At 43.5% G+C, this 27,422-nt stretch overlaps 1 pseudogene; it reads right to left on the minus strand.

The window, feature by feature from the left end:
• Positions 1 to 13,758, minus strand: LOC133765376 (zinc finger protein AEBP2-like; annotated as a pseudogene).
• Between the last annotated feature and the right edge of the window lie 13,664 nt (positions 13,759 to 27,422).

The following is a 27,422-nucleotide window of genomic DNA, read 5'->3' on the forward strand; positions in this document are numbered from 1 at the left end:
AGTGACTAAGACTGCAGGTGTCCCCGCTTGTTTGCTTTTTATGTATTTATTTATTTTTATCTCTTCAACCTCTTCTGCGGCATTGTTCTGTATGTTTGGGTCCACAAGCAAGGCAGTATCTTTAGGTAGCTTTGATGAATGAACCCCTTTAGTTTTTAACTGATGTTCACTTTCATTCACCCAGACATCTGACAAAATGTATTCAGTCATCTAATGAAGCAAAAGTTTTATCTTTCCAGAATCCTCTTTTCTCTTAGCTATTACAGTACTATGAAAAACAACACTGTGGCCTTTCCGTAACTTTCTAAATGAGCTGAGAGATTAAAGCATAAGGCGCCATGTCTTATCACATCCAGTGTTTGTGCATCGAAGAAATCATGTGGTTGCGGTAGTAAGCATTGTCTTCTGTTCTTTAATTTCCTCCTTTGGTTCATTCCAGCTTTAGAAGGAGATTCTTCTTTGGACTTCGGCTGGCTAGGAACTTTGGAGGGGTTCTGCTGACTGAAGTGTGTGGGTACATGGCGAGCTAGCCCTCCCTGAGAAGCAAAGCTGGCATTGCAGCCGCCAACAACACACTTGAAAGGTTTATCTCCACTGTGCGTCAGCATGTGCTTCTGTAGCTAACTTTGGTTGGCAGAGTGTTAGATACTTTACAACCTTTTCATAAGCAAACAAATACCCCTCCTCGCTGACCATCTACATGTATGAAAGGGATATGATTTGCCAGATCTGGCCTAGAGTTGCAGCAAGACTGGCACTGTTCCCAACAGCAATTATAGGCAATGTTTTTTATTTATTTACTTTTTATTTTTGACAGGCAGAGTGGACAGTAGAGGGAGAAAGAGAGAAAGGTCTTCCTTTGCCGTTGGTTCACCCTCCAATGGCCACCGCGGTAGGCGCGCTGTGGCCAGCGCACCGCGCTCTTCCGATGGCAGGAGCCAGGTACTTCTCCTGGTTTCCCATGGGGTGCAGGGCCCAAGAATTTGGGCCATCCTCCACTGCACTCCCTGGCCACAGCAGAGAGCTGGCCTGAAAGAGGGGCATCCGGGACAGGATTGGTGCCCCGACCGGGACTAGAACCCAGTGTGCCGGCGCCGCAAGGTGGAGGATTAGCCTGTTAAGCCACGGCGCCGGCCATATAGGCAATGTTTTTACTTGAAGAAGTAGTGCTTCCTTGTCCATCCATCATTGCTGGAGTTGAACGCCCACTGGAAATTGTGCTGTCTACATCTACTATAGTACCGCTTACGCTGGGGATTTTGAGCAGACGTCCTCCGAGTTCTCACGATAAAGTCAGCGGTTCCGGGGATTTTCAGGGAGTGTCCCTGGGTGCCGACGCTGAGCCAGAAGTCGAGCAAGTTCTGGCCGCCTGAGAGCTTCCAGTCTGTGAGGAGAGATGCACAGGGATTTGGTATCCACTGATGGCAACCCCTTTTTATTTTAAAGGCAGAGTTCACGGAGATCTTCCTCCCACTGCTTCACTCCCCAAGTGGCTGCAATGGCTAGGGCTGGGCCAGGCTGGAGCCAGGAGCTTCTGTGGAGATTTTTACGGATTCAGAAGTAAGGAAGTGTTAAATCATCAATGGCATGCATGCAAGCTGCTGGAAGACAAGAGCTAGCTGAAGGCGCTCCCAAAGGTCATATCTCTGACAACTCGGGCAACAAAATAACTCCAGTGGCAGATGGCATTACATTGGAGCCCAACATAAACACCCAAAGGTGCTTACCGATTTAAATAAATGACAGTCTCTACCAATAGTGCACTGCAGGCAGCAGACTTCCTCCTGGAAGGAAATCCATGTTCCATGCAGAGACCCAGGAGTCAAGGACGTAGGGCAGAAGACTTCACTCCTGAAGGGCCGTGCCTGGTGAAATCCTTCCCCCCAAATACACTGGGACCGTAAAGGAACGAGGAACTGTATTGGAGAAATGTGACCAACACAAGCTTGCTCAAATGGTCACGATTAACATCAGCAGTGATGAGTCATCTTCAGAGCATTAAAAAAAGACCCCAAAGAGACCTGATCTACTCATGAGAGAGCTACCAGGTGAGCTCCATTCTGAATACACGACCAGGACTAAAACCGCAAGGGCTCCACGGAGGACTTGGGAGAGTCTGGTTGCTTGAGTGAGCTGCTCCTTTTCTCCAGGGTTTCCGGTTCTGCCCCAACCTTGGTCCCCATGGGGACCTAGACTACCTCCCAAGAGTCAAGCAGAGATAGGAAGCTGAACAGATCCTCCCATTTGATCAGTGAGAAGTCTTGGGCTCTTGGACTGAAACAGAAGATTCTGCAGAGGGAGGAGTGTCGCCAGTCCCACCTCAGCCACCCAAGACAGCTGTGCTAAGCCTGAGGAGAGTTTTCAGTCTTCTGCTCTTCAGCCACACACCTCTCCTGGAAGCAGAAGAGCTTCCTGGATCCCTGAGTCGACTTGGGAACATTTGTAGTGGCTCTTTCTCGTCCAGGGCACACTCACTGGAGCAGTCACTGCTGTACTGCCTGAGAGGACGTGGAGAGTTTTCTGGAAACTCAGCAGGGGCGAGGACACCTTTGCCGACGCTCCCCTTCTTCCATGCGCCTGTCCCTGTCTGTGCAGAAGGACAAGGGCTATTTCACACAGTTGTTTCAAACATGTGGCGCCGTTGGCAGTAGACAGTAGGACCTCGGAGCTCAAATGTGTATTTACACCTGCGAGAGAAAATATCTTCATTGCTATATAAAGGCTTTGTTATGTAAAGATAAATACAGAAGTATACCACTGTAAGAGAAATAATAAGATAATGATGGATATCAACAGTCATAATGTTGATCATCCCAATGTACTATGCTAATAGAATACTGACAGTAACACTAAACATTTGCCAAGGTGAGCTAGAGTACAAAGTCCCCTAGCAAGTGACACAAAAAGAAAGGGGCTCCTGGAGTATTTTAGAATCAGATGTTGAGGTTTGCAGGAGGATATGTATTCCCTAAGGAACAACTGATGGCAGGATAAAAAGAACCTGTAAGTGGAAATGCACAAATATGGTGATAGTGCATAAAGCTAAAATAGTGCATAGAGCTAAAATCTTAACAGGAGGAAGCAAAACACAAAACCTGTAGAATCAGTTCAGAAAATGAAGTCGCTCCTGCAAAGCTCCGTCCTTATCAGGCTGAGGGGGGAAACCTGTTCCCCGCCACGGAGCAGCAGACTGGGCTCCGCCCTCCGGGGGGATCCTGAGGAAACCGAGCTCTGCTCTCACTGCGGACCAGTGCCCAAGTCCGGAATGCGCATGTGCTCCACGCGGGTGAGAAAAGGCGGGTTGTCACGCCCCCTGCCGGCAGTGCGGATGCAGCACAGGGTGTTCAGAGTTCCTCCCCGTGCCTGAGCCCCTTATTTGCCCTGGCCTAGTTGGAGCGGGAGGTAACAAAGAAGTCAGGGGAGAAGTCTAGAATGCTCTTTGTGGTAGTGGATTGTTGTTGGAGACATTAATCTAAACTACTAAACTATGTTTTTCTCTCTACACACACACACAGAAGTTTATATACAATGTGTGTATATATACACACACACACATATATATGTTGTCTCATGTTATATCTGTATATTAATTGATCAGTTGATCAATTGGATAGATTGATCAGTTGATCAGTTGGATAGATAGTAGTAAGGTGCACACACAGACAGGTGAGTTATACACACATAAATTTCTCACAGTATCTGCTGAGAGGGCCAAGGAACAAGTTCTCTCCTGTAACAATGAGCACACTTAGCTCCAGATCTATGTTTTACCACATTCACAGTAATAGGGAATAATAATTCTTGGAGAAATGGTCGGCTCTTGGTTTGGGTAGGGACATATGCCAAATTAGCTTGAAGATTCTTGTGGTCCCCTAGGGTGAGGAAGTGTTAATCACAATAACCACACATATCAAAATGAAATATGATTTTCCAGAGGCCAACTGGACAATCTAGACAACAAAATGGCACTATTGCTCAAAGTATGGAGTGAATACCTGGGTAAAAATCCATACAGCTTTAAATAAGTGGCAGGCTTTAAAAATAAATGCGTTAGGGAGTGGAAAGCTCTTATAAAGTAGAATTACTCATGTTTTATGCAACTACTTAACAGTCTGTGGAATATAACTCTCTACTCCTAAGTATAGCACATTGTGGAATCACTCCAAAACCAGTAAATATATTGTTGATATTTGGGGAAAGACTAACTTTATACTGGAGAAATTTAACAAATCCTACTTCAGCCAGATAATCAAGGTTAGCAAGAATGCTGACATCATTTTCAGATGTGTACTGTTGAAATAAAGTTATGAGGATGGCAGTTTGTGGTTTTTGTCTCTCTCACACAAAAAGGAACACCACAACAATAAAAATCACCAAACAAAACCAACAGCATCCCCCAAATGCAAACCAGTATAATTATAGGAAAGACATCAGCTATATCTCCTACAAGACACACTCAACAAACTTCCTGACCAGCACACATGCCCTGGAAGGTCAGGTATCAGAAGGGAAAAGGAGCTATGAGGGCTGGTGTGACTGGGACTTCGTGATCCACGCACATGGGGCTTCTGAGCTCCAGCTGAGAGGGTGTCAGTGCATTCAGAAGCTTGTCTTTATTTTCAGGGATCCCAGCTCCAACAGCCTTCGGTCAGAAATATGGAGAACGGGTGAGTGTCCTCTAGTAGGAGGGCATAGATTAGAGTCCCTCCTGCAAAGGACACACTCCCTTTGTACATCCATATTAGCTGCTCTCACTGTCACTATGTCACTTCCAAGCTGCCTCCTTGATGTATTGCCGGGACTACCACATCTCTCTGAATCTCCTTTCCCCTGATTTTCCTCTGTAATAACTATCATAAAAGTATCATGCCAGTTCCTAAAAGCCCATATGCACACAAGTTGAAATACTCTTTATACGCAGTACACCAACATATACTCTCTTCATCTCTGAATGTATGCCAAAAACAAACTCTCTCCAAATAAATAGTCTTATATACTATCCAGGAGATATGCATAAACACCCAGCACGTCAAATGTACACACTTATACCTTTTACCACAACACAAAAACCACAGCATTTGTAGTAAACACCGTATCTCCAAAGCTTATATGGCTTGTCTAGCTCATTATTCACCAAAAACACATTCTAAAACTTTTGACAACTCATCAACATACATGAATACCCAATACCAGTAGCAGATGCTGGGAAAGATAAATACCACAACATGTAACTCCAAGATAAATTAGGCAAAATTTGTAAATTCAATCACACGCTAGGAAAATTCAACAACTGACTCTACAAACACTAAACCCCTCAGATCCCCATTGAACAAAATCTTCTCCAATAATCTCATAGTGGAGATCTACGTCCAAAAGCCCAGCATTTGTGTGTGCACACTGATGCTCTACTCCATGAAAACACCCATATAGGCAGTCCCTTTCCACACCCAGATTACTCACAGTACAACAAAAAATATTTCTACATATGGATTCTACTTTGGAATGTAGATCCCTGTGCACAATAGTAGCCACGTACACAACCTACCTCTGGGTTTCCTCGTGGGGTAATAACTGTTTTTGTTTTGGTGCACAGAAGCATAGCTGCTGTTGATCCAGTGTTTCCGTTTCATAAAGATCCAGAGAGATTGCTTCTCGGCCTTTTGGCTAAGACCAAGTGTAAAGATCCAGAGAACTCTGATCTTTCTCCATTGCCTTGTTGCCATTGTCACTGCTCTTTCCCCTGAAAGATACTTGTCAGTGTTCATGAATACCTGAGATGGATATCTTTGGATAAATTGTTGAGCAGGTTGTTTTCCTTCTCATGATGAATCATTTTAAACATGTTTGTTTCTGACTGGTGAATCAGGTAGTTATCAGAAGGCAAATTGCCTCCTAATTTTCCTGACGTTGAATTTAGGTTTTGAAAACTTTAGACAAAATAAATTCAACTGTTTATATGAACAATAAGTTAATCATTCACAAGGCAGCTACTATGAAAGAGGTTCAGAGAGCTCCTCTCCAGTGGGTTGGTAGGAACTTGAATACAGAAATAGACAAAAGCTACCTAGGCTTTTGCCTCATTTGACTACTGTAGCATCCAAGGGATGGTTCCAAATTATGGAATTAATTGGCTGGCTCTTTTTGCTCGGCAGAGGCTCATACTTGTTTGATTCCAGTTATATATTATTATTTAAAAATTTTTAATAGATTATTTATTTGAAAGGCAGGGTTACGAGGGGAACTCGTGCACACACACAGACGTACACACACACGCAGATTTTCCATCTTCTGGTTCATTCTCCAAACGGCCACAACCACTTGGGGCTGGGTCAGGCCTAGAAAGTCTGGAACTGTATCTGGGTCTCCCATGTGGGTGCAGAGGTCCAAGGACTTGGGCCATCTTCTGCTGCTATCCCAGGTGCATTAGCAGGGAGCTCAATGGGAAGTGGAGTATCCAGGACTCCATTGCAGATGATGGCTTAACCCACTGCAACACATTGTCAGCCCCCCATTTTTTTTTCTTAAGTCAATTACAAAAGAGATCTCCAAAAGTTCAAATTTGCTTATGTAAGGTTTGTGTGTGTAGGGGAAATCTCAGGCTAATGGTGTCCTTTTTTATCTGCCTTCAAAATGTTTTGTTAGTTTTTCTCTTGGAAGAATTTCCACTGAGCTAAGGCAGTTTCTTCTTTGTTTCAATTCCTGTCCTTGGTGCTCTTGTTGGTGACTTTTATGTCGGTATTGAAAGGCCCCTACAAAACACACCGAACACCAGAGTAAGGGAAAAGCTTATGTCTCTACTGCCTCTCTGTGCACAAGAGGAACAGTAACCTGTACTAGGAGAACAGGTCTCATATAGCTTAGCAGAGATAAGGAAGTAAGAATGATAAATTCCACTGAGTGGGGTAAAGGCAATGCATATGGTGAGGCCATTTGGTCACCTGATTCTGATAAATCAGGCTGGACTTAGGAAACCGAAACATATCTCAGAGAAACCAAAACTTACTGTACAAGATGGTGACAGGGCCAGAGCCCAAGAGGGCCCCAGAGGCTTAAGATTGTGCCTCAGATAAAGTGGTGTCAGTTTCACTAACATTCCCATCTTTTGTTTTTAATGAAGCAAGTGTTGTATGAGATTAGATTGGCCCCCAATGCCTAGGAAGGGTGGTGGGATGATGACCTATCTTCTGGAGCCATTTCCTGCTTGCATGGGGAAATGAGTTACTTTCCGCTGGCATGGGGTGAGTCTCAAGCCACGATCTTCCAGGTAGGGAGCTGAGTATATCCCTGCAGCAACAATTGGTTGACCTTCTGGTTGGTGAAGGCATTCATTCATTTCATTATCACCTCCTACACACATTTAAACAGACATGGTAGTATAAAAGTCTGGGTGAGGACAACTGCCAATGGTCCTACGAGTGGCATTAACCAAGTGATGAGAAGACTCCATAGAGAGGGAGAGAAGAGGGGTTCTTTGGACCCTAGGCAGATTGTCCAATAAATGTGGCAATCTCTTGGAGCATTTTAACATTTTGTTTTACCTGGCCCAATTGATTAATGTAATAGCAACTTTGTTCTCCTAGAAAAACACAAATTCCCTCCCCCACCTTTTTTTAGCTGTAATAAGGGCAAGTGCTTGCCTATTTTGTAGCGCTGCACCCACTAGTGAAGTGATCTGATTTTGAAGAACCTGAATGATGTCTGTGGAATTCTCAGTGGATCTGGTGACCTCCTCTCGTAGTTGTTGGAGTTGTTTTGGAGCTGGTTAATGGAGATAACATTGTAGCCTAGAGCAGTTCCCGAGATAACCACTGAAGAGAGGGAAGTTGTAAAGCTGATTTCAACCCAGACTGGGAGAAAGACTGCTTGTCTCTTGCAGGTAGTCTGTAAAAGGAACTCTGAGTATTCATATAATGTGAGGTGGGGGAAAGGCTCAACAATACACTTGGAGCAGGCTTAGAACTGTTGATACAGGTGTATAGTGTATAATTACAAAGAAATGAGGCTCCAAGTGGGCTACAGAAGGAAGCAGTGGAAGTGACGGTCATATTGATAACACAGGGAATGTTAGGTGGCATAAGCTCATTGGGTTGTTCTGTTCTATTAGTGACCCAACACATTGCATCTTGACCTCTAGAATGTAGAAGAAGATGACTGATGGTTTTCTGAGGGTTGGGGATACAGGAGTTTACAGAAGAGAAAGATTAGTGAGTAGAGTAGCTGCGATGAGAGGTTCCTGAAGAGCAGCACGTATGAAGCAGTGTTGTTGGTAAAGGTCAAGATATGTCTGGCAATAGTAATTAACCTGGTGAGCCTGCTGGTTTGAAGGGCCAGAAGTCTTGATCAGTATTTTACATAGGTTGGGAGAGATACCTCTCAGGGTAATGTTTCTTGCGAGGGAGGCCTTTATTTATTCATATTTCACTCTCTATGTGGAACATTGTTGGGTAGAGGACTTTACGGGTGTAGAATTTTGAAATTTGTCTCAGAGCTTTATGGCCTTCTTGGTGTGGGACAGGAGAGATGCCAAGGTGGCTGGGTTAAAAGAGAGGGCAAGCCTCTGTTTCCATTTCCATGAAATATTGATGAAGAGATTTTTGTTGTCACTAGATAAGGCAGATAAAAGAGCATTCTTTGGAACAAAGTTTTTCAGGACTTACCACTGTTCTTGAGTCTTTTTGTTAGCTCTGTTAACACTGGGGGTGGCTGGAATAGAGATTTTGTCTTTGTAGGAGAGAGAATTTAGATGTGAGACAGAATAGCAGTGTGAGATGGTGCTCTATTTGCTAGGCCTTAGGATGTTAGGGTCTAAAGAAAAAGAGGTGGCTAGGTAGAGAAGACTTTAGAGCTGAGTCTGCCCAGACAGAGGGCGGGGGTGTTTGAAGTTGGGCTGGAAGAGCAGAGCACCACAAGGACTACGACTAGGAGTGCGAGGGATAAGAGGAAGCCTCTTTTTGGTGAAGTTTACAGTGTACTGTCTTGGCAGTTTGCAATGTTTTAGATGCAGGGCTTTTAGAGTGACAAACATTTTGTTAGTCTTTCCAGTATTTTCTTTGTACTCAGGAGGAGAGAGTGGCAGAATGGAAGAAGAGGGTTTGGGAAGAGAGAGCCAGTTTGGGCTGCTTTTAGAGGGGGAGGGGTAGGGGAAGGGCATCAGGCAGAGTGGACGCAGAGATGGGGATCTGGGGACAATTGTAGGGGTGGAGTTGTAGACAAAAGATCGAGGTGGAGTCTAGCAGTGGTATGAAGACTGAGACTTTTAGTTTGGAGAGAAGATCTCTGGCCATTAGGGGTATGGGGCATTATGGCATCACAAAGAAGGCATGGGCTAGAGTAAGAGCTGAAGATGTAGGGAAGGAGTGGGGTGACTCTTGTTTTGATGGGGATATTTGAAACTCCTTTAATGGAGATGTCAGAGTTTAGAGTGTGGCCTGAAAATGTTTTCACCCCCTGGCCATTGGCCCTGTCTTCCAACCCACTTTACCTCCCCTTTTACTATTTCTCTCTCAAGATGACCTGGTCCCAGCCACCCTGCCTACCTCAGGACCCCGTCCACTGTCAACCCATGGGTATGCGACACCAGTCACCCCAACAGCATCTCACCATCCTCCTATACAGATTGCTTCTTTGTCCTGGGCACAGGGGCCATTTTGACAACACTTAGGACAAAGACCCAGTGGGCCCCTAGGGTTGGGACACTTTCTGTCCCAGTGGCCCATCTGGCCACATTTAAAGAATGGACCCCAGGGACACTTGAGGTTGGCCAGAGGACTCCTGCATTTGGCTGTGATACTGGAGGCAGCAGGTTGTTGGAAGGCCTTGGCCAGCATTTGAAATTTGGCCTTTTAGGCTTTCTCATCCCTCCCATTGTATACTTTAAAGACCACGTCTAAAATTTCTGCCTGTAGCTAATGGGCCCCTCTTGAGCTGCTTTAACTTTGCCTTGATATCAGGGAAACTCTGGGCAAAGAAATGGCTCATGAGGAGGTCCCAACTGTTGGGAGATTTTGGGTCTAGGTTGGTGTATTGGAGAAGGTCTATGTCAGAAACTGTAGCAAAGCGGAAGGGTTTTCCTTTTTATTTTGAATAACTCTTCCTAGTTTATCCTAATTTACAGCTTTTCTGGTAGATTTCTTAAGGCCCACTAAGCAAGTAATGAAATGATTTCTGGCCATTACGCCATTGGGAGAGTTGTGATTTTAATTGGGGCCCTGTTCTGGGACCACATATACTCCTATGGAATGAGTGGAGTCAGTGTGATGGGTCTCATCAGCATGGAGATGAGTCTGTTCCCAAACTTGCCTTCACTCCTCTGGAAGGTAGGTATCAGAGAGGATCATAAAGACATTGTGAAAACTCAGATCATAGGATTGGGTTAGATATTGAAACTCTTTAATGTACGAAGCTGGGTTAGAGGTGAAGGAACCCAGTTTTGTTTGATTTGTGAGAGATCAGCAAGTGAGAAAGAAATGTGGACCCTGACTATGCCCTCTGCTCCCAGCACCTCTCGAAGGGGCAATATGGAGGCAGGCTCCCTAGCTGCCTCACGAGAGTGAGGGACTTGGGGACCAGGCACAGGAGAATGGGGAGTCGAGGGCTTGAGGTGGTGGTGGCAGAGTGGGAACAGTATGCTGGTTTAGTGGAATGGGGGAGGGCAAAAGTTGGAGCGAGGACTTGGTTTGAGATAAGGCACGGGCAGCTGGGGGAGTAGAAATGGACAAAGGCTGGTTTTGAGATAAGGGTGAGCGGGAGATAGGGGGAGTTAGAAACAGATGCCACTTCCTAGAATTTCTGGGTGGGAGGGGAAGGTGTCAATGAGACAGAGCTGGAGTGGACAGTACTGGAGTGGATGGTAGGCTTTGAGGTTGTTGAGTAGGAGGTGACTCTGCTGGGAACTGAGCAGGAAGGGGCTGAGCTGGTGCCTGTGGTGGGGGGTAGAATGGTGGGGGCTCATCCACAGGATTGAACATAGAACAAAGGGGTTTTGTTCTGGCTCTGGGTCTTTAGTGGGAGCCTTAGCAGCCAAGAGGACCTGAGCTGGGAGCAGAGAAGGTTTAGACCGGAGATAGGAGGAAGCTTGAACACAGGGAATCTCCTTTCACTTTCCCACTCAGAGAAGTGATAGAGATCCCAGATAATGTTGGGGTCAATTGTGCCATCAAGCGGCCATTTGGACTGGTTGTTGGGTCATACATGGGCTATGGCTGATTACAAAGATGAGGCGATGGCATTCATTTGAGATTCAGGGCCAACTGGAGAGAAACGAGATTACTCAGGAGACAACCAAGAGGACAGTCAGACTGGTGGATAGTAGAGGTCAGACTGGCAGATAGCAGGTGCCTGTGAGATTACAGCAGTCCAATAAGGAGAGTAAGGGAGCAGAGGTTGGGGGCTGTCACCTGTACCCACTAGGGTTGGGGACGTAAAGCCTGTAGAAGGGAAACAGAGGGTTGAGTCGTCACCCACATCTGCTGTTGCTGGGGACACAAAGTCTGTAGAGGGGCATGAGGCTGTAGAAGTTGTGGGGCCTCGTACCAGCACTTCAGGGCTAAGCTGTGTAGAACCACAACCTGTACAAAGCCACAATGAGAGAATCTTCCACCCAACCCATCTTATCTCAGAACTTTGAAGGGCCAGTGTGTGGATGGAGATCACAGAGCAGTCAGTGAAGAAAGCAGCCTGGAGGTTTGTTTTGTGGTTGGGAATCCAGGATCCCAAAGCAGCTCCGATGCCCAAGGGAAAGCAGGGCCAACAGGAGCGTCTGGGTCCGAGTCACAGCACCAATGAAAGGGCACCACAAAACACGCCAAACACTGGAATAAGGGAAGAGTTTATTGTTGATCGACAGGGCTGCTAGCAGTCTGTACTAGAAGAGGTCTTATATAGCTTAGCAGAGATAAGGAAGTAAGAACAGTAAATTGCATTGGGTGGGGTGAAGGCAGCGCATATGGTTGGGCTATTTGGTCTCCTGATTTCTGGTAAATCGGGCTGGACTTAGGAAACTGAAACTTAGTCTACAAGATGGTGACTGAGCCTGAGCCAAAGATGGTGCCTCAGCTCCGATGGCACTGATTTCACTAACAGGTATCCTCAGGCACAAGGAGTCTGTTTTCTGCTAATTGACCCACTTATAGTGTCTTTCTGCCTCACTTTCCTAGATGAACAGGGTAAATATGCCTCTCCTAGGAAGGCACACTTTCTTTTGGGCTACAGAGAATGTAAACAGCCCAGCAGGACAGCCAGTGGGATGGGATTGGCACGGGCTGGTAAACTCCTCCAGCCTGGGGTTCAGGGGTCTCCAGTAGGCAGTGGCTGTGGTTACGAAGGGGCAATCTGTTGGGCACAGGGCTGGGCTCCATTAGTACATTGGGACAGGTGTGTGTGTGTGTGTGGTCTCAGCAGAGAACTGAGAGGGAGCGGTGGAGTGGTCTTCCACAATCAGCCTGACCAGGTGTGTGTGTGTGTGTGTGTGTGTGTGTGGTCTCAGCAGAGAACTGAGAGGGAGCGGTGGAGTGGTCTTCCACAATCAGCCTGACCAGTAGTGGGTGATGCATGCAGGCAAAAGGACTTGCACTGTCCAAAGGGCTCAGAACAGTTTGCTCTGCATCTGTGGGTGGGTCAAAGACTCTTTTCATGCAAATCTAGAATCAGTCTCTCCACGGCCTCCGAGGGAACCATATTGCCAGAGTGTCAGATCTGAGGACCCATATTTCCAGAGTGTCAGCCATCTCGCTCCAGGACGCGAGGATCCAGCTCCCGACTAAGACTTTAGGCGGGGTGAGGAGAGGAGATGATGAAAACATCAGTAGCAGGAAGGTCTGGCGGGCATAGTGGTTTTAAGCAGGAATGGAACGGGACCGACTTCAGGCAGTGGACCAGCGGGCCTCGAGGCCGTGCACAGCAATGCAAGGTTCTCACCGGCAGCTCGGGGGATCGCAGGGTCTTGCCTGCCGCAGCCATGCCCACACCCCATACCCGGGAGCCTGAGCTTGAAGAGCCTACCGCACCCGAGCTGCAGGGGCGTGAACCGGAAATGCTTGCCTTCACATCCCGGATAGGAAGGTCTGCTTCCGGGTCGACTGGGCACGGCGTTCCCGAGAAGCAGGTCCAGGAGAAAAGTCAGGGCCAGTGTGGGCGAGGCTTGGGCCCCTCTCTGCCCAATCCATAGGGCCTACAGCGGGGAAGGGACATGGGATCCCCGGAGGGCGTCCAGCTTTGCGAGAGCCTCTGCCCGGCAGAACCCCAGTGTCTACCTTCGTGTCCTCGCGAGCCCAGTGGGCTGCTCCCACTCACGGATTTTCACTTACCTTGAGTTGAAAGCTTGGCGTTGTCGGGCCGCTTCGGTCCACGGCAGAGCTGCTGCTCGCTTGCAGACAGTTCAAGCGGGCGGCCCTGGTGCTCTGCCTGCTCCTGTCGGCTCGGGACCCCGGGAGGGGTCCTGTGGGAGCTAGGTGCATTAGGACTCTGAATCCGTCCTTCGTTTCTCACGGTGGAAGCCAGAATGTGACACGTCAGACCCTGCCTGTGCCTGCTGCGCGGTTGCACCCTGACCCCCACTGACCCGGTTTGCGCCCCTCACCCTGAAGGCAGAGACGCCGCGTGGACTCGGCTCCCAGGACCTCCCTGCACCAGGACCTGGGCCCTGCGGGCTGAGGCATTGCAGGTTTGTGTCCGGTTTATTTCTGGTTCCACTGAGAGTGTTGCACTAACAACATTGAATGCTTCAAAATCACTGATAAAGTATTTCAATATTCTCACCATAATGAAATGATAAATGCTGGAAGTGATTGTATGCTAATTATCCTGACTTCAGCACTACACACTGTGTGGTGCTATTGAAACATCTCATTGTACTGCATAAATATGTAGTTGTTAGGTATAAAGTAAAAAAAAAAAAAAAACACCAAAATTATTGTGTGTCTTGAGTACATACATTCCTTTTTCACTTAATTTATTCTACTTCATATCGAAATGATTTGTAAATGTAAGTATATTTTAGACAAATGTGGTTGATATTCCATAATTTAGTTAGCTTCTAAATATTTTGGAATTTCTCCTTTGTCTTTATGTTTATTCTCATGTACCTGAAATTGTTCTTGAAATATATGAGGTTCTTTTTTTCTTAAAGATTTATTTATTTTACTTGAAAGTCAGAGTTACACAGAGAGAGGAGAGGCAGAGAGAGAGAGAGAGAGAGAGAGGTCCTCCATCCAATGATTCACTATCCAATTGGCTGCAATGGCCAATTGCAGAGCTGTGCCGATTCGAAGCCAGGAGCAAGGAGCTTCCTCCGTGTTTCCCATGCGGGTGCAGGGGCCCAAGGACTTGAACCATCTTCTACTGCTTTCCCAGGCCACAGCAGAGAGCTGTACAGGAAGTGGAGCAACTGGGTCTTGAACTGGTGCCCATATGGGATGCTGGAGCTTCAGGCCAGGGCGTTAACCCACTGCGCCACAGCACCAGCCCCGTTAGGTTCTATCCTATGTTTTTGTTTCCTATTTCTGAATATCTTATTGCAAGTATAGAATGTGGAATCTGTAAAAAGTATCTTCCTTAGGAGATAGATCAATTTATTTTTCTATAATAAAAAATTATTTTCCTGTATTTATAGGGATATTTCATTGGATTTTCTGTTCACATGGATATTAAAAAGTAGTAAAACTGAGTTTTCAATTTCGGTAGATTAATTTACATCCATGATAAATTTTAATGTGAAATATTTCCTCTTCTATTTCTTTACCATTTCCGCATGTTTAAAAATGAAATCTCATATGCATTTGAACGTTTTCAGCAATATATATTTTGCACTAGAAAAAAATATTTGCACTTTTGTCAACAAACTGCTCCATGCTGCTCTGCACGTCCCCTTTTGACATAAGTCAGTCATCCTGAAATGTCTCCATAGTGATGCATGCACTTGTAGCTCATTAATTTCCACAAAAGATTACTAATTACTTACGTGGATGCATTGGGTACTTTTTTCCTTCCTTTTACAACTAGCTGATATCTACATAGTTTCCACCACTTCTTTTTCAATAGAAATCTAGCCATAAGCATTTTGGCCAAATGTTCTTGCTAACGTGAGAAAAAATATCAAGGGATGGGATCACTACAGCAATATTTTCAGGTGCACTGCTCTGTGGTCCAACTTTCCAGTGTTATTTTACCCTTTAACACCTCATTTCCCACCTCTCATGTAATCATTTGAGATCCTGCAAAGTCTAGAAAGCCCCATTTAATTATTTATTTTATAGTGAGAGGTGGAGTGGTTGTCCATAATCAGCTTGACCAGCAGGGGGTGATGCGTGCAGGCAGAAGGACTTGGACATCCCAAAGGGCTCCAGACATTTTGGTCCGCATCTGAGGGTAGCTTAAAGGTTCGTTTCATTCAAATGTGCAGTTTTGGCACCTGAGGGACCCATCGTATTTCCAGAGTCCCAGATGATTGCACTTTCACCTGGATTGCCACAGAGGACTCCAGGCTCTAAGACAACACAGACAATTCTGCTGAGGCGCCTAGCTGTGATGCTTTCTCCACCTTTTATAGCCATTTCTGTGGTTCAGAATATTCTCTGATAATTTTTAGTGTTTCCGGAGGGCCAACAACTCCCTTCTTGAGTCATCAAGTCTGTCACAAGATGTCCCTGAACCCTCAAGATGAAAAGTTACTGTTTAGAAACTCAGGCTGGGCAACTGCTCCTCCTAAGCCCTGAGGACAGCATGAAACTGTGCCGCTGGGACATTGCCTCTGTAATTCAGAATGGAATCTTCAGTAACTGATTGTGTAGGGCAGCACAAAGTTTCTATGACAGTGGTGGCAGTAATGGCAACTTTTTTTTTTTTTTTTTTTTTTTACGTTTTATTTATTTATTTGAAAGGCATAGCTACAGAGGTGCAGAGGCAGAGAGACAGAGAAGTCTTCCATCTGCTGGTTCACTTCCCAAGTGGCCGCAATGGCCCAAGCCAATCCGAAGCCAGGAGCCAGGAGCTTTTTCTGGGTCTCCCATGCAGGTGCAGGGTCCCAAGGACTTAGGCCATCTTCTTCTGCTTTCCCAGGCCATAGCAGAGAGCTGGATCAGAAGTGGAGCAGCTGCTACTCAAACTTGCACCCACAGTGGATGCTGGCATTGCAGGGTGGTAGCTTAACTCTCTGTGCCACAGTGCCAATCCCTCATTATTTCTGAAGATTCAGAAAATAGAAATTCTTCTCAAGTACAGAATCCCAATTCTGAGCAAGTCCAGGTAATACATTTTACATTCTCAACTGCAGACATTTGGGAATGATACTTCTGTGTCAGTTCTAGTACTGAAATTACTGGAAAATAACCAGAGACCTATTTCTTGGTTCTTATTCCCCTTGGTAGCTTTGGCCTTCCTTCTAAGACAAGTGAGTTTGCCAGTGTTCGTGAGTACCTGATCTCTTATGTCCCTGGCTGAATGGTACACCAGGAAACTTTCCTGTTTCAGGATTATTTTTTCTCATCCCATCTGTGTATTTTGATGGGTAAACCGTGACTATATTGAAAGACATGGTGAATTCTATTTTTCTTAGGTTGAATTCAGATTTTAGTCAGTTTTGTTCTTGGAGAAATTTCCACTGATCTAAGGTGAGTTCTTCAGTGTTTTTTTTTCCAAGTGCACCCGTGATGCTACAGCATTAATGTTGGAATCTATTTTGAGGTCTCCTTATGCACTTCCATGTCTTTGTCTTCAGCCTGAAAGGCTCTTGGTTCCACACCTATTTGTATGTTTCTGTTTACCCCATCAAATTCGCTCTTCTGAACTAAAAGAGGACATAGACACTTTGATTCAGGGTGGAAGCAATCTCACAAGTGGTTACCTCAGTGTTGTCTATTTTATACCATGGTGGTTCCCAGCTTTTAGATAACAAGTAATGCCCATTGTGGCAACTCAACCTAACATAGACAAGAGCATCACTGACGTATTCTAGTGGTCCACAGTTCTGCTAAGACAAGTACTGTACCTTGTCAAGGCACTCAGGATATATTTTTTTAAACTTTTATTTAATGAATATAAATTTCCAGTATACAGCTTATGGATTACAATGGCTTCCCCTTCCCATAACTTCCCTCCTACCCGCAACCCTCCCCCTCCCGCTCCCTCTCCCCTTCCATTCACATCAAGATTCATTTTCAATTCTATTTATATACAGAAGATCAATTTAGTATAAAATACTTCAACAGTTTGCACCCACATAGAAACACAAAGTGAAACATACTGTTTGAGTACTAGTTATAGCATTAAATCAAAATGTACAGTACATCAAGGACAGAGATCCCACATCAGGAGCAAGCGCACAGTGGCTCCTGTTGTTGACCCAACAAATTGACACTCTAGTTTATGGTGCTAGTAACCACCCTAGGCTGTCGTCATGAGTTGCCAAGGCTATGGAAGCCTTCCAAGTTCCCCGACTCTGATCATATTTAGACAAGGTCATAAAAGACAGGGTGAGGATAGTAACCAATGATCCTAAGAGTGGCCTTAACCAGGTCTGAACAATTATACAGCATTAAGTGGGGAAGAGGACCATCAGTACACACAGGTTGGGAGTAGAGCCATTGGTGGTAGAGTAGAGGTTATGATTACAAAGGAATGAGGCTCAAGTGCACTAGACAGGGTCTAGAACAAAGGACAGAGTCATTATTAGAGGAGCTAAGAAAGGTGCTGTCTAAGCTACAAGTAATTTTTCTGATTGAGAGGCAAATAGAACCTGACAGAAGGAGCTTGATAATAATCTGTTGGGTTTTAGGCCTTGTAAGTTAAGAGGCCCAGACCTATCTATCTCTTCACATGGGGTATATCCTAAGGGAGGTGTGAACCTCCTAGGGGAAGGCACTCTGTTGACTTTCATTACTTGGCTGGCCTGGGAGGAGAGCTGGCCAGGTAAAGGCAGGTGGCATCTCTAACAAGAAATTTACAGTTCTGCCTGCAATGTTGCTGACCCTACTTGGCCGTCCCCTCAGCTGCAGTGGTCACTTTGGAAGTTGGGCTGAGTGAAGGGCTTTTCAGCTTGGAGCCAATAAGATCTGTGGCTCTGACCTGGGCATCCTTCGACTCCAGGGCAGGTCCATTTCCAGTGATCCAACTCTTGGCAGAGCTGCCAGGGCTCTTCACAAGCTGACTTCTGCTGAAGCCCAGGCTTACCACATTGAAAGCCACTGCAGTGGACTGGCCTGTTGGGTCTCCTTGAGGGCAGATCACTGCACAGATCAGCCATTAATAGGCCTGCCACCCATTGCTTCTGATGCCTAGCTTTCTTTTCCTCCTGGTTTGTGTTAAAGCAGACCAGAGGATGCAAGTCAAGGGAGTGCCCGTGTCCCATCTCTAATCTTCGGTGGCCTGAACTACAAGTCTATAGTCACAGGCATGTTCTGTAGTAGTTTTTCTAAGGTAGACAATGCCCATGAGGAAAATTATATTCTCACTTTAAAACTTTCTTTCCCTTTGGTCTGAAAGGGAGGTTTTTTTTTCTACTTACTGTATACTTTGCTGATTGCGATGTGAATCTAGCTATGAGATTATTAGTTAAGTTCTTATTTTGGCTATGCTATTACAGAAAAATGTCAGCCATCTCTTATAAGGTCTAAAGATTAAATTGTGCGTCCCACAGATTCCTTCATAATAGAATTAGTTCCCTACCTTGAAGAGAATAGAGAAGTGAAAGAACAAGTTGGGCTTAGAATAGAGAAATGAGGGAGCAAGTCCTAGATCACTTGCTGACAATAGCAATATTACATGAATACTTAGCAAACCGTTTCAACCCTTAGATAAGAACTTAATAAAACATTTACCGGAAGGTCCAATGCCTTCTATAAATTTTAAGAATCATGTATTTGAAAACACATCTTAAATATCTAACATGGTGTAGTTTGTTTAACCAGTAACCTTAAGCACAACCATATAAAATGTTTTTAGTTTCTTTCTACCAACAAGTTTAAAACATATGATACACAGATTCAGGTCATACAAATTAAAATGTATCTTTGATTGATTTTAGCAGCTTAAATTTATGGACAATCTTATCTATGAGCCCTTTAAAATAAAACTCTTAATAAATTTCCCCATGTGGACATACAATATGTACACACATATAACATAGCATAATAGACCAATATCAAAATCCAAAATATCTGGTTGAAATAAGATTCCTTAAAATCATGACATAACATAGACCAAATCTGATCATTGTTACAACGTGATTATTCAAGTCTTTGAAAATAAGCACATAGTTAAATAACCCATAGCTCTTCATCTCCTCCCTCTCTTTTTCCACTCTTAGATTTAACAGGGATCACTTTTCAGTTAAAATTTAAACACCTAAGAATAATTGTGTGTTAATTACTGAGTTCAACCAATAGTACTAGAACCACAACAACAACAACAAATACTAAAAAGGATAAAGTATTACATTGTACATCTAAAGTCAGGACAGGAGCTGATCAGTTCATTGTTGCTTATAGTGTCCATTTCACTTAACAGGTTTCCCCTTTGGCGCTCAGTTGTCACCGATCAGGGAAAACAAATGATATTTTTCTCTTTGGGACTGGCTTAATTCACTCAGCATGATGTTTTCCAGATTCCTCCATCTAGTTGCAAATGACTGGGTTTCGTTGTTTCTTACTGCTGTATAGTATTCTATGGAGTACATGTCCCATAATTTCTTTATCCAGTCTACTGTTGATGGGCATTTGGGTTGGTTCCAGGTCTTAGCTATTGTGAATTGAGCTGCAATAAACATTAATGTGCAGATGGCTTTTTTATTTGCCAAATTAATTTCCTTTGGGTAAATTCCAAGGAGTGGGATGGCTGGGTTGTATGGTAGGGTTATGTTCAGGTTTCTGAGGAATCTCCAGACTGACTTCCATAGTGGCTTAACAGGTTTGCATTCCCACCAGCAGTGAGTTAGTGTCCCTTTTTCCCCACATCCTCTCCAGCATCTATTGTTGGTAGATTTCTGAATGTGAGCCATTCTCACCGGGGTGAGATGGAACCTCATTGTGGTTTTGATTTGCATTTCTCTGATTGCTAGTGATCTTGAACATTTTTTCATGTGTCTGTTGGCCATTTGGATTTCCTCTTTCGAAAAATGTCTATTGAGGTCCTTGGCCCATCTCTTAAGTGGGTTGTTTGTTTTGTTGTTGTGGATTTTCTTGATTTCTTTGTAGATTCTGGTTATCAATCCTTTATCTGTAGTATAGTTTGCGAATATTTTTTCCCATTCTGTTGGTTGCCTCTTCACTTTCCTGACTGTTTCTTTTGAAGTACAGAAACCTTTCAATTTGATACAATCCCAAATGTTAATTTTGGTTTTGACTGCCTGTGCTGTTGGAGTATTTTCCAGGAAGTCTTTGCCTGTGCCTATATCTTGCAGGGTTTCTCCAATGCTCTCTAATAATTTGATGGTTTCGGGTCGTAGATTTAAGTCTTTAATCCATGTTGAGTGAATTTTTGTGTAAGGTGATAGGTATGGGTCTTGCTTCAAGCTTCTGCACGTGGAAATCCAATTTTCCCAGCACCATTTATTGAATAGACTGTCCTTATTCCAGGGATTAGATTTGGATCTTTGGTCAAATATAAGTTGGCTGTAGATGTTTGGATTGATTTCTGGTGTTTCTATTCTGTTCCATTGGTCTATCCATCTGTTTCTGTACCAGTACCATGCTGTTTTGATAACAACTGCCCTGTAGTATGTCCTAAAATCAGGTATTGTGATGCCTCCGGCTTTGTTTTTGTTGTACAGGATTGCTTTGGCTATTCGAGGTCTCCTGTGCCTCCATATGAATTTCAGCATCATTTTTTCCAGATCTGAGAAGAAGGTCTTCGGGATCTTGATGGGTATTGCATTGAATGTATAAATTGCTTTTGGGAGAATAGACATTTTGATGATATTGATTCTTCCAATCCATGAGCATGGAAGATTTCTCCATTTTTTGGTATCCTCTTCTATTTCTTTCTGTAAGGTTTTGTAGTTTTCATCGTAGAGATCTTTAACGTCTTTGGTTAAGTTTATTCCAAGGTATTTGATTGTTTTTGTAGCTATTGTGAATGGGATTGATTTTAGAAGTTCTTCCTCAGCCGTGGCATTGCCTGTGTATACAAAGGCTGTTGATTTTTGTGCATTGATTTTATATCCTGCTACTTTGCCAAACTCTTCGATGAGTTCCAGCAGTCTCTTAGTAGAGTTCTTTGGGTCCCCTAAATAAAGAATCATATCATCTGCAAAGAGGGATAGTTTGAGTTCGTCCTTCCCGATTTGTATCCCTTTAATTTCTTTTTCTTGCCTAATAGCTCTGGCCAAAACTTCCAGAACTATATTGAATAGCAGTGGTGAGAGAGGGCATCCCTGTCTGGTACCAGATTTCAGTGGAAATGCTTCCAACTTTTCCCCATTCAATAGGATGTTGGCCGTGGGTTTTTCATATATTGCTTTGATTGTATTAAGGAATGTTCCTTCCATACCCAGTTTGCTTAGAGTTTTCATCATGAAAGGGTGTTGTATTTTATCAAATGCTTTCTCTGCGTCTATTGAGAGAATCATATGGTTTTTCTTCTGCAGTCTGTTAATGTAGTGTATTACGTTGATTGTTTTGCGAATGTTGAACCATCCCTGCATACCGGGGATGAATCCCACTTGGTCTGGGTGGATGATCTTTCTGATGTGTTGTTCCATTCTATTTGCCAGAATTTTATTGAGGATTTTTGCATCTATGTTCATCAGGGATATTGGTCTGTAATTCTCTTTCAATGTTGCGTCTCTTTCTGGCTTAGGAATTAAGGTGATGGTGGCTTCATAGAAAGAATTTGGGAGGATTCCCTCTTTTTCGATTGCTCTGAATAGTTTGAGAAGAATTGGAGTTAGTTCTTCTCTAAATGTCTGGTAGAACTCAGCAGTGAATCCATCTGGCCCTGGGCTTTTCTTTGTTGGGAGGGCCTTTATTACTGTTTCAATTTCTGTGTCAGTTATTGGTCTGTTTAGGTTTTCTATGTCTTCCTGGCTCAATTTAGGGAGGTTGTATGTGTCCAAGAATCTGTCCATTTCTGATAGATTTCCCTGTTTGCTGGCATACAAGTCCTTGTAGTAATTTCTGATGATTCTTTTTATTTCTGTGGTGTCTGTTGTTATGTTTCCCATTTCATCTCTGATCCTATTGATTTGGGTCTTTTCTCTTCTTTTTTTAGTTAGTTGGGCCAATGGGGTGTCAATTTTGTTTATTTTTTCAAAAAACCAGCTCCTCGTTTGGCTGATTTTTTGTAATGTTTTTTTTGGATTCAATCCTGTTGATTTCTTCTCTGATTTTAATTATTTCTCTTCTCCTACTGGGTTTGGGTTTGGTTTGCTGCAGATTTTCTAGATCCTTGAGATGACTTGAAAGCTCATCGATTTGGTGCCTTTCCAATTTCTTGATGTAGGCACCTATTGATATAAACTTTCCTCTTAACACTGCTTTTGTTGTATCCCATAGGTTTTGGTATGTTGTGCTGTTATCCTCATTTACTTCCAGAAAATTTTTGATTTCTCTTTTAATTTCTTCTATGACCCATTGTTCATTCAGGAGCATGTTGTTCAATCTCCATGTGTTTGCACGTGCTCTAGGGATTCCTGAGTTGCCAATTTCCAATTTCATTCCTTTGTGGTCTGAGAAGCTGCATGGTATGATTCTAATTCTTTTGAATTTGCTGAGACTTGCTTTATGGCCTAGTATGTGGTCAATCCTAGAGAGGGTTCCATGTACTGCTGAGAAGAATGTAAAGTCCTTAGATGTAGGATGAAATGTTCTGTAGATATCTGTTAGATCCATTTGGGCTATAGTGTCGTTTAAATCTACTGTCTCCTTGTTGATCTTCTGTCCTGTTGATCTGTCTATCTCTGAGAGTGGAGTATTGAAGTCCCCCAGTACTATTGTATTGGGGTCTAAGTCTCCCTTTAAGTCCCTTAACAAGTCTTTTAAATAAGCTGGTGCCCTGTAATTAGGTGCATATACGTTGATAATCGTTATATCTTCCTGTTGAATGGATCCCTTAATCATTAAATAGTGCCCCTCTTTGTCTCTCCTAACAGTTTTTGTGGTAAAGTTTATGTTGTCCGATATTAAGATGGCTACGCCCGCTCTCTTTTCATTTCTGTTGGCATGGTATATCTTTTTCCAGCCTTTCACTCTCAGCCTGTATGGATCATTGTTGGATAGATGGGTTTCTTGTAAGCAGCAAAAGGATGGGTTTTGTTCCTTAACCCAATAAGCCAATCGGTGTCTTTTAACTGGACAGTTCAAGCCATTAACATTTAATGTGACTATTGAGAAGGAGTAACTTTGCCCTGCCATTAGCCAAAGATACTTTCTAATATATGGTTTGAGATTCCTGTGATCTTTTGGTGTGAGGTTTCCTACCTTTACCTTCTTTCATATTGGTGACCGTGTTTCTGTGTTTCTGTATGTAACACATCTTTAAGCATCTTTTGCAGGGCTGGACGAGTGGCGACAAATTCTTTCAATGTCTGTTTGCTGTGAAAGGTCTTTATTTCACCTTCATTTATAAATGAGAGCTTTGCAGGATATAATATTCTGGGCTGGCAGTTTTTCTCTCTTAGTACCTGGGCTATGTCTCGCCATTCTCTCCTAGCTTGTAGGGTTTCTGAAGAGAAGTCAGCTGTGAGTCTAATTGGAGATCCTCTGAGAGTAATCTGGCGTTTCTCTCTTGCACATTTTAGGATCTTTGTGTTTCACTGTGGTGAGTTTGATTACGACGTGTCGTGGCGAGGATCTCTTTTGTTCATGTTTATTAGGGGTTCTATGAGCTTCCTGTATTAGGATGTCTCTGTCTTTCTCCAAACCTGGGAAATTTTCTGCTAGTATCTCACTAAAAAGGCCTTCTAATCCTTTCTCTCTCTCCATGCCTTCAGGTACTCCTAGAACCCGAATGTTGGGTTTTTTAAGAGTATCCTGTAGATTGCTGACAGTATTTTTTAGATTTCTGATTTCTTCTTCTTTTCTTTGATTTGATTGTTTCCTTTCCTGTTCTCTGTCTTCTAAGTCTGATATTCTCTCTTCTGCTTCGCCCATTCTGTTTTTAAGACTCTCTAATGTGTTTGTCATCTGATCTATTGAGTTCTTCATTTCATTATGATTTCTCGTCACTATTACCATTTCTTGTTCCACTAGTTGTTTCATTTCATTTTGATTCCTCCTTAATATTTCATTTTCACGAGAGAGATTTTCTATCTTGTCCAGTAAGGATTTCTGTAGTTCAAGAATTTGTTTTTGGGAACTTCTTAATGTTCTTATCAATTTTTTGAGATCTGCTTCTTGTATTTCTTCGATCTCATCATCTTCATAATCTTGAATTGGGGTGTCTTTTTCATTTGGGGGTGTCATAGTGTCTTCCTTGTTCTTGTTAGCTTGGTTTTTGCGTTTGTTGTTTGGCATGTTGGAGATATTTGGTTTCTTCACTGTGGTGTTTTTTCTTGTTACACTATGGCTCTATATTAAGTGGACTGTCTGCTTTCAGTGGTGCCTTAGAGGCTTGAGATGAGTGTGGTCTGAGAGCTGTGTTTGGTTCCTCAGGGCTGAGGGTGTGTCAAAGATGACACTCCCAGGTTAGGTGTGGTAAATCTCTCTTTTTTTGATTCAAAAGGGAAGTAATTCCGCACAGCTGAACATAATTGGAGGTAGTTAGCAGGCAAATGATATACCCACCGGAGCCAGAGATCGGAAGCTCTTTCCCAAGGACCACACAGGGAATCTCTGCTGCCCTCAGTGTGGGCTCCAATTCTCCTGCAATCTCCCACTGGATTGCCAAGTTAGATGCTAATCTCCTGTTATTTCACCCCTCCCCCCAGAGTCAGGTTTTTCTGCTAGGCTCAGGGCTGGTGCAGACCTGAGGTTGCCCTGCTTATGACGTATGTCCAAAATGGCGCCCGCTCTTTGTTTTGCTCGCCTTTGAGAGGTGAGCGGAGAGAGAGAAACTTGTGTCCGTATCGGTCGCTTTTTTTATTTTTTTCCTCTCTCTCTTCTAGTTAGCCTGGTGAACTTTTCCCCACGAAGTTTCAAGCCTCGTTCCCTCTAGCCTCCTCTTTCCGCTTGCCCGCTGGTGTCTCGGGCTATTGTGGTTCGGCTCACCTCGCGTTCCAGCGCTGGTGCGTTGAGTCTGCTGCTGGTGTCCCGAACTTGGGCTCCCACGCTCTCCACGCAGGTACACTGTGAACCACTAGTTCCGGAAGAGTTTCCTCTGCTGTTTCATCCCCTACTCTTCCTTGACCCTGCAGTATCTCCACTTATATTAACCTGTCTCTCTCTCCGGACTAATAGTGTGCTCCCTGCCTATTCCGCCATCTTGCCGCTCTCTAGCTCTGACTATTGTTGCCACTTGCAGAGTGAACCAGAGGATGGAGAATCTCTCTTCTTCTCTCTTTCACAGACACACAGGATGTTTTAAATAAATAAAATAAACCTTTAAAAGGAAATACTAATTTCTTTCTTTATGAAGTAACTTCCTGATACAAAAACAATTAAAAATAATTAAATTGTGTTGAGATTAATAAAACTCAAAAATCATCATATTGACTATGTTCACTCATATGAGGAGTTTATGCAATCACCTTTTGTGAGTGTTTTTTTTTTATCTTCTTATCATCGAAGAAGTATACTTAAAAATTCTCCACATCAACACACACCACTCATTTCACTGAGATTTATTGTCTGTGGACAATAGGGAGAAAGATATTGCCTTAAGAAAAATATACATCAGGAAGGAGAATAAAACTATGCCTGATGTTGATATGTACAATGGCAGCTATGGTCATCTGATGCTGGGAGGGTGAACTGGTAGGGCACAGGTGAATTTTCCTGGGTACTGCTGCTGGATGTGAGATATCACCCTGCAGATTTCAGGAATTAGGACAGCTCTCTGATGGGGCAGTGCTCCCTGCAATGAAGTAAGGGTGCAAATTCACTCACAAAATGCAGAATCCCAGGTCCTCTGGAATGACTTTGCTCCCACACAGGGTCATCCCTAACCCACCCTCGCCCTCCACCCTCTCCATTTACTTTGTCTTGAGGATTCCAGATGCACTGATGGCTACAAAAACAAAACTAGGAAGCCCTTTCTTATATGTTTCTTTGTTGAATTGTCTGGAAAATTAGGGTGATATGAAAGAGGTCCATAGGACCTCAATTTTTGGTGCCTACTAGAATTACAAGGAGAGAGTTTTAAAGAGGACAATGAGAATAAACTTGAATCTGCCCATAAGATCTTTCTACTCCAGTGTGATAAAAACTGCATATCAGTCTACATGAAATACTTGCAAAACTTTCATTTGCATCATTTCACATGGGTACATTTTTAATGCACACATCTTATTGCATTGAGCTGGAATTTGCTTGAGAGTCTGTATTTCATTTTCTATATTTTAATTTATGCCTTTGTGAGTCACAGAGTAGGGAGACAAAAGACAGAGTTCTCCTGTTCTCTTGCTCACTTCATAAAATCCCTGGATTGCCTGAGATGGGATCTCAACAAGATCTCCTACATAGATGCTGGGAAGCTGATTACTTGAGTCATTGGGTAAGTTTCCAAGGGTTAGAATTAGCAGAAAGCTGAAGTCAGTGTTAAGACATTGGTAGCAACCTCAATATGTGATGTGAGCATCTTAACTCTTTCACTTAACTTTAGGCCTAATGCTCACCCTCAAGTGTCTGTGTTTCTAAGAAGAGAGAGATATGGCCAGCGACTTCCATATTCTTCTAATAAAGTCTGTAGCATACAAACAATTATTAAACGTTTTACATTGCTAAGAAGTGATTACTGAACACGAGATGCCATATTCAGATATTTTATTGACAGTAAAGGAAGTTTTAAAAATACATGTGGACATAGAATTGCTGAAATATGCATAGTCTAGAGGATATTCAGCATAGTGATTTCTCAAACACGTCCTGAATCAAGTACCCCTCACAGCGCTGAGCACTGCTGGCAGCTGCAGACTCAAAAAATACCCAGATTGTCCCAAAATACAGTTAACTGAACAACAAATGCAGATGAACATTAAATATTTATGAAATACAGGATCTCATGCAAAGACCAACTCACTGCAAGATGTGTGTCTTATAATGTACAAATAGGAATATATCATAAATATGAATGTATGGTAAGTCCTGCATGTAGACTGAAACTAATTTTTCCCTATCTGAAATCACCTGTGAGTGAAAAATTACAATCATGTTTATCCTCAATATACTATTTTTTAAAACTTTTATTTAGTAAATATAAATTTCCAAGGTACAGCTTATGGATTACAATGGCTCCCCCCCCCCCCATAACTTCCCTCCCACCAGCAACCCTCCCATCTCCCGCTCCCTCTCCCATTCCATTCACATCAAGATTCATTTTCAATTCTCTTTATATATGGA

This window comes from Lepus europaeus, chromosome 8, assembly GCF_033115175.1.
Source record: "Lepus europaeus isolate LE1 chromosome 8, mLepTim1.pri, whole genome shotgun sequence".
NCBI lineage: Eukaryota > Metazoa > Chordata > Mammalia > Lagomorpha > Leporidae > Lepus > Lepus europaeus.